The sequence below is a fragment of the Labeo rohita genome, chromosome 21 (assembly GCF_022985175.1).
Source record: "Labeo rohita strain BAU-BD-2019 chromosome 21, IGBB_LRoh.1.0, whole genome shotgun sequence".
NCBI lineage: Eukaryota > Metazoa > Chordata > Actinopteri > Cypriniformes > Cyprinidae > Labeo > Labeo rohita.
Window position 1 is genome coordinate 27,891,585 of NC_066889.1, and position 8,701 is coordinate 27,900,285.

The following is an 8,701-nucleotide window of genomic DNA, read 5'->3' on the forward strand; positions in this document are numbered from 1 at the left end:
TTACATTTGATAACATGAATGTTGGTTAAATTATATCAATGAAAATATATTGAAAAAAATAAAACTTACGTTTTCAGTTTACCTTATTAATATTCTTAACTGCTCTTTTATTATTTTTAACTTCTATGAGAAAACCTTATAAATCTTATTGTTTAAAAACTTTACTGGTGGTGTAAGTTATAAATTGTTGAGGGTTGAATGTGAAAGTTCAAGACTGTGATCTTGAGGCACAATGCTTAAGTCAGACTTGTTGAAGTGAGTGTGTGTGGGAAGTAGGCAAGCATCAGTTGTTTTTGCTGTTGTTACTGACAGCTAGTGACGAATAACAAACATCCTCCTATTTTTGTTCACTCATGTTCCGTCATAAGATGCATCTGCGAGTCTCCATTTTTCTTTTTTTATTCTTCTCACTGGAGGTACAGCGATTATTTGTGCCATAACTAACTCAGTGTATGTGCATTTTTTTCTTTCTTTCTTTTTTTTAGTTGGCACAAAGATAGAAATCATTTCTAAAAAGTGTGCTTTCCCACATCAATGTATACGCTGGTCTGTCAGCACAAGCAGCTGGAAGAAAAAATATTCTGCCCAGTGCTGTGACACTGACTTCTGCAATAAACAAGATGCTCCAGGTATCATCCCATAATTTATTTATTTATCATAATCTAATGACTGTCTAATTATCAGCAAAATAATTAAGGTATATGCTACAGGTCACATGATTTAAGTGCTTTAAATAACTGTTAGATGTTGTTGTCCATCACTGATCTGTTTGGTACATAGGTAAGAAGTGTTCAGGGCTAATTATGAAGCTAAATGCTCTTGTTAGGAAAAATGTGTTACCTATTCTTTCTTTGAGCTCTGAGCTCATGTCAATCAACTATTGTGGGAGTGGCCTCTGTGGGTGTGACGTCACACCGACAGGCATCTGAGAATGGCTCGATTTGAAAAAGGGGATATTATTTTTACAGATTAATTAAAAACCACTGCATGGATTTTTATCATTATAGGGTAGATTTGTACATACACTGCCAACACACATTAATGTTCAAACAACATGAAAAAGTGAACTTATCATCCGATGACCCCTTTAATGTGTCTCGGAGGGGAACTGTCTGTTTTCAGAAAAGTTTACATGGCTTTTTCTTTTCATCTAGCATTTGTATAATACATTATAAAACAGCGTAGTGGAGCTTTGTGTACAGCAGTAACCAAAGAAACACTATCGCCCTGTATTAACTTTAGTTTGTCAAAATAAAAACAACCTTTCCTGCTTACTAAGTCATTCTCTATATGATTTAGCAGCTTCCACACATTTTCCGTAGTTTAGACGGCATAAATTAGCAGAACAACATCTTCAGTGGTACACTAACCGTGCAATTAATGCTTCTGGTTACATATGAGTATCGCCACAATGGCCGCGCATCCGGGTAACTGACCAGAATGTGACATCGGGGAATGTTGGTATGTCATCATAATTAAGAGGCCATTGTTGACTGCATAATTAGGTCAAACCAGTGCAAATTTCACACATCCACAATGGCCTTTAAACAGGTGTTTGTTTTAACATAGCATAAGTCTGGACACCTCTCTCCAGCTCTCTACAGGCTGATGTGCTGCTTGACTGGTGTCACACCCCTGGACTATTTGTATTGGTTTTCCCTCGTGTGCCCACATATGGTGCTCCTGTTCTTGTCCTTGTTCTTGTCATCAGTGTTGCCAGACTGGGCGGTTTTCCGCCCAATTGGGCTTCTTTTGGTTATGTTGGGCTGGGAAAATTGGCATTGGGTGGGTCTATAAAATTTGGGCTGCTTTTTAAAATATTTAGCGGGTTTTACTGTCATTATTATTATTATCATTTAAAAAAAATATATATTAAAAATATACTAAGAATATATAAAAAAATCACAGTGATTATATGGAAGAAACATAAAAAAAATGTACCTGTCACTTAGCTGTCCAGTCAGCCGTCACAATTAGTTCATTCAGAGAATCTGTCAAATATGACATGACATCATCAATCAGTGACAGTCATTGGTTAACCAAACATCACAGTGAAATTGTATTGGTCACTTGTTATAAGCGCCAAAACAACTTTAAAAAGTTCAACCAAGTCACAGAGAGGTGACTGGGCCTTCTCTCTTAAACTTGTATTTACCTAGAGATAGCATCATGCCGAAGTGGGGGAAATACAAAAAAACTTTACAGAAAGGAATGGGAGACTTATCTGGAACTAAAATGCTGGATTGCCCCTGTGCCAGAGGATGACTCCAAAGCTCGTTGCAAGTATTGTAACACAGAAATTCGAGCGCAACTTAATGATTTGAAGGGACATGGCGCCACAAAAAAAACACAAGTCTCGTTGTGTGCCAAGTGGTAAGTCTTTTGCTGTACCAACGGGGTCTGCTGCTGGTCAAAAGACAATACAAGATGACCAAAAACGTCGTGAACTGAGGATTGCGGCGTATGTGGCTTGTCACACATCCATCAACACAGTTGATGACTTGTCTGATATTATTCAAGATGAAGTGGGAGCATTCAAAATGCACAGGATGAAGTGCACTGCAGTGATAAAGTCTGTTCTGGCGCCACATTTTAGAGAAGAGTTATGTGAGGATATTGGTGGGTCTCCATATTCACTGTATCTTGATGAGACCACCGACATATCAGTAAACAAGCTCCTGTGTATCTGTGTTAAGTCAGTGAAGCACCGTAAGTTCGTCAGTACATATCTCGGACTTGTGGAGCTCTTGGACTGTAACGCAAATGGAATATCAGATGCAGTTGTTGCTTTTCTAAGAGAGTATGGCCTGGATATCAAAAACTTGGTGGGAATCGTGACAGATGGAGCAAGTGTTATGGTAGGAAAAAATCACTCTGTTTTTACGCTCCTCAAGGAATTACAGCCAAGTCTACAGCTTATCCGCTGCATATGCCATTCTTTAGATATTGTTGCTAACAAAGCTATGCAACCCCACATGGAAAGAACCTATATGAGGATATATGCGCATATATGAAACTTATATGCAGTATATATGCACATATATGATAATATATGCTGCATATATGCGTATATATGCCACATATAGGCAAAATTGAGGTGCATATATGTGCATATACAGGCCATATAGGTCTCCTGTATTGCTTCTTTATATTCACAAAAAAAGCCCTATATGTACATACAAGATATGTCTCCTATATAGCTCATGGCAGGATCTGGTCATTTTAGCTCATATCTCACTTTGGCAACTGTCATACATGATGCCTAGCTCATATTTTCTATTATCAAGGCTAACTAAAAAAAAAATGCAAAAAACTTATGTGCGAACACGTGAAATTGGTATCACATGTAATTGGCATGTTATGGAATTTACCCACATGGAAATAACCTATATAAACATATATGTTTTAATATAGGTTTTGATATAGGTTTTAAATATATGTGACATATATAAAATTGGCCGTTTTCCTATATTATATGTACATATATGTGCATATAATATAGGAAAACGGCCAATTTTATATGTCACATATATTAAAAACCTATATCAAAACCTATATTAAAACATATATGTTTATATAGGTTATTTTCGTGTGGGACTTCTCCCAAGCAATCTGGAGTACATGATACGAGAAACCTATAACTGGTTTGCTCACTCAGCAAAGCATCAGGGTGATTATAAAGTTGTTTACGAAACCCTAAATGACGGCAGCTGCCCGTTAAAGTTTATATCCCCCAGCTCCACTCGCTGGTTAGTGATCTCCGACTGTATCGAAAGAATTCTGGACCAAGAGGATGCGCTTAAAATCCATTTTAGTTTGGTATCCGATGCAGAGAACTGCTATTCCACAGAAATGTACAGTGACAAAGCAAACATTCTGTACATGCACTTTCTCCGCCCCGTCTTAAAAGAAATCAAAACAGTGAATAAATACTTTCAGCTGGAAACCAGAGACACGCTGAGTGTATTTAGGGATCTTGATAGACTGTATATGTCTACAGTGAGAAGGGTTGTTAAGCCCAGCGTCAAGCGACTGCGAGAGCTTGAACTTAAATCGCACAGCATTTACCTCTCCCATCAGGATGCTGATCTGGGTACCACATTCCAACAGCTACTGGAGGCCAGCCCACTTGCACCTGAACAGAAAGAGACCATCTCAGCACGGTGCTTGGCTTTCCTTAAAGAAGTGCTGGCTCAATGTCAAATGGGCCTGCCTGCTTCAATGGAGATGCTGCGCAAACTGGAGTTGCCCCATGTTTGGCTTTCATGGACTGCACATAGTTATTAGTGTTCAACATTCTTCAGTTCAAGACGAGTAATAAACTTCAAAAAGGTAAGATCTGTTCTATAAAAACTGCATAAATAGTTCTATTTTTTTGCTGACAAGGAAGCTTGTTTGTGCATTTTTCTGTGTTTATTTTATAAAACTGTTTATAATGTCATGCTCTTTATCAGGCTACGTCTATACTTTTATGTTCAACATAAGTTTTTTGCTTGGTGGAGATTTGGGCTGGTTTTTATTGAGGTGGGCGGGTTTTACGTTGAGTTTGGGCTGGAAACTGTCGCTCAGATCTGGCAACCCTGATTGTCATTTTTAGTTAATCGCCTGCACATGTCTGTCTATCATTAGCCTACCTTTATAAGTTGTATTTAGTTTGATGTTTGGTGTCCGGTCTCGTCTATGAGTAGGTGTGTTCCTAACTTCCTTTTGTGGATATGCTTGTGTGGATGTACATGTGGATTATATTAAAGACTTTTCATTGCATTTCATCGTCGTGTTGCGCCTTTCCTTAGTTGTGACAGCTGGATAGCAGCTCAATATGCAAAGTATGCCTTTTTTATCATTTGAGTCACAATTGGCCAAAAGTTGCCAAATAAATTTAAAAATAGCTAAAATTGTTGCTAGGTGCTTTTTGAAAACCTAGTGGCTAGGTTAGTCTGAAAAGTTGCTTAGTCGAGCTGTGTGGTTTCAGTTTCTCACCTGTAACCGCATCAGCACAGTGTTCATGTGCAGGGCTCTCAAGTCTTATGCACTCACAGTGAGACATGCATTTTAACCAGTTTCCAAGCTCCCTTGTTCATAGCTGTCTTAATGGTTGAATGCCACCTCTACCAGAAAATATCAGAAATTAGATTTTTTTGTTTTCGGGTAAATTACGTGATCCCACTACAGTTCATCACTAGGCAACATGGACGCATGCACACGGGACAAGGCAAGTGTGAAATCGTCGGTTGCGGGGCTGCCACTTTCTCTCGCAGTGGAAGCATTTTGTGCAGTTGAGGCCGTGGTCACGGAGTGGACTGTGGACGATGCCCTTTGTATTTACTAAACACTATGATCTGCTACAATTTTTTTGTGCCTAGTTATATCATATATCAGCAGATCTGTGTAACAGTGCTCAGAGCGTCACTCAGAGCTTCCTGTTCCTCTGCTGCACTGAAACCAGCAGCAAAGATCCTCCACATCAGACACACTTTAATAAATTACTTTGCATTAAAAATTTTTTAAAAAGCATACATTATCTAAGATCATGTTATCTTTTGAAGCCATGATATAAGAACCTCAAAAATACAGTGGAGACACAAAAACACTAAAATGTATTATAATTTAAGACATTTAGCAGTTGTTCTTGTGCAGTGACTTGCAAGAAATCAAGTGTGTTTTTCTTAGTCAGTGAAAGCCACAAAACCACAGACACCCATTACCAAAAAACCTTTACACACTGCAGTATATATCTACTAACCCTATAACCCTACATGCCCACTAAACCAAAACCTCATTTTTTTTTTTTTTTTTTGGATTAGTGTGTTTGTTTAGTCATTTGAATTACAGGAGCAGTTGTACACACTCTCAGAAAAAAGGTACAAAACTCTACTTTTTAAGATACAAGTGGCCGTCACCCTGAAGGGTACAAATATGTACCTCTAGCATCTTTAAAACATAATTTGGGTACAAAATTGTACCCTAAGGAGCTAATGTGTACCTTTAAAGCTATTATATCTTTTGTTCCCAAGGGGAAAAAACTTTTTTTTTCTGACAGTGCAGTATGTTGTCAATATGTAGCAACACCTGAATACAATTTAAGAAAATGCAGTAGGTAACCCCTTCCTCCATTTTTTTACAATTCCTGGACGAAATCACTTGCCTGATTTGCAAAATGATTAGCTCTCCAACAGCTCTAATCAAGTATTGGCCACCGGAAACTAAAGAAAGGAACAGATGATTGGTAAATCTGATAAAAGACAGATAGATTCATCCAAATAATATTATATCTTTTAATAGCTACTATCCACAAGTTTCCTACGCCCCATGAGGCCTTGCGTCAAAAGTGGGAGCATCTTCCGGTTCAAAGTAAACAAGTGGGACGTGACACTTTCATTCAACAGTTGACAGGAGTGACGTGTAAATTAAGCCTCGTGAAGACCGACACTTTTCCATGACTATTTCGGGAAAAGATTCAAAGCGTCGAGAGTATCGAAAACAGCGCGATCTGGTTAGTAAAAAATAAAGCAGCCAAAAGACTGAAGCTCCGTCGGAAGAAGCATTCACCACAATTTCCATAGATCGATCCATGTTATATGCACAAATAAAAGCCTAACCATGTGTGTGTTTGTTTGTTGAATTTCTGACTCTGATAAGTTAATTTACCCATTGAACATTGCCATTAAATGCCAGTACGAATATCAATATGGTGTAATAGAAGAATAATGTACATGTATATCACGTCTATAGCATATATATTTCTGAAATAATTTGTATTCTTCATATTTCATTTTCTTCATAATACACTGGGTATTTAAAATGTAATTATTAAAAAGGTCCCAATGAAAATGTACTCGCAAAGTAAGATCTGGGGGTCGAACATTAGGACGCTTAAAGTGAATCACGCACATGACAGAACGGGAGGTTTCTACGAAAGGTATTTCTATGTTAACAAGCCTCGAATGGAGGCTTCATCTGGCATCTGCCCTTTAACACAAGCTCTGATGTCTCAGTTCAAATGTCATTTCACTAGTTGACAGTCATTCAAGATTTAGCGATTCAAATTGGCTAATGATGTGGGAACACAAATTCATAAGCATATGTTGTCCATAAGAACGTAATGGCATCTCTCATAAAGGTGTGCATCTTTACAAAGTAAACAATGGTCTAAAAAAACACTTAGCCTCTAATTAGCACACAAAATACCATTGGTATACTACGTCCGCCGCCTCACCGGAAGTTGTACCCACGTTCTTTTTTACAGTAGCGCCCCCAGGAAACTTGTGGATACCATTATATCTTTATAATCAAATCCTTGCATAGCTATGACTGGAAACTATAGAAACCCGTTCCCGCCACTGTTCAGAAAAAAAAATCGTTAAGTCATAATTAACATCTCATAATAACGAGAAATTTTCTCATAATTATGACTTAGTATCTCGTAATAATTAGAAGCTTTCTCGTAATAATGAGTAACTTTCTCGTAATAATGACAGTATCTCGTAATATATACGTAATATATTATTTAATAGAATTAAATAATTAAATAAATGTTAAAATATATAAATAAATCGTTAAATGCATCATTTAATTATTGAAAGCATAAATAAATGTATAAATATTTATTTATTTAAATATGTATTTATTTAATTAATTAAATATGTATTAATTTATTTAAATATTTAATTATTTAATTATTTATTCATTTATTTCAATATTTATTCATTCATTTATTTATTAACGCATTTATTTCTGCATCTATTTATTGCCTCCACATTTCATTTTGAGGTTTGGGGTTGTCAGCACGTCACTCAACAATAGTGGGCGTCACCTTTCCAGCTCGATTACTTTGGTCTTTGTAGTTCAGGTGCTTTTTCATGTTTTTCGCATCACAAAGTATAGCTGATCGAGGATGGTAGTGTAAAAGAGTCGTTGACTCTTGCGGATAAAGTGACATGACATCTGCCGCACGAAAGCCATTAGCACACGCCACTATGCTAAGTGGCAAGAGAAGGGTGTTCCTGCACAACCGGAGGCTGCAGTTTCAGGACCGCTACAAATTACTGTTTATTAGTATAAGATGAAAAGATTAAAAATGAATTTCTCAGTTTTTCTCGTAATTTATGCTTAAATGACAGATCTCCTTTCCTAGATGTAATAATGAGAAATCACAAAAATTATGACTTAGTCTCTAATAATGAAATTTCATAATTATGACTTCCTGAGAAACTGCATAATTATGATTTAGCCCTGAATAATGACTTAGAAACTTTCCGAATTAACATCTCATAATAACAAGAAACTTTCTCATAATATTGGAATTAACATCTCATAATACATCTCATAATAACGAAAACTTTCTCATAATTATGACTTTGTATCTCATAATAATGAGAAACACTGATAATGAATTATAGTGGCGTTTCTATTAATTATGATTTAGTATCTCGTAATGCATGAGAAACTGTCATGTTTCATAATTATGACTTAGTATCTCGTAATAATGAGAAACTTTCAATAATGACTTAGTATCTTTAATAAAACTTTCATAACCTTTCTCATAATTATGATTTAGTATCTCGTAATAATGAGAAACTTTCATAATTATGACTTAGTATCTCATTATATTGAGAAACTTTCTCATAATAATGAATTAACATCTCATAATAACAAGAAACTTTCTCATAATATTGAATTAACATCTCATAATGACAAGAAA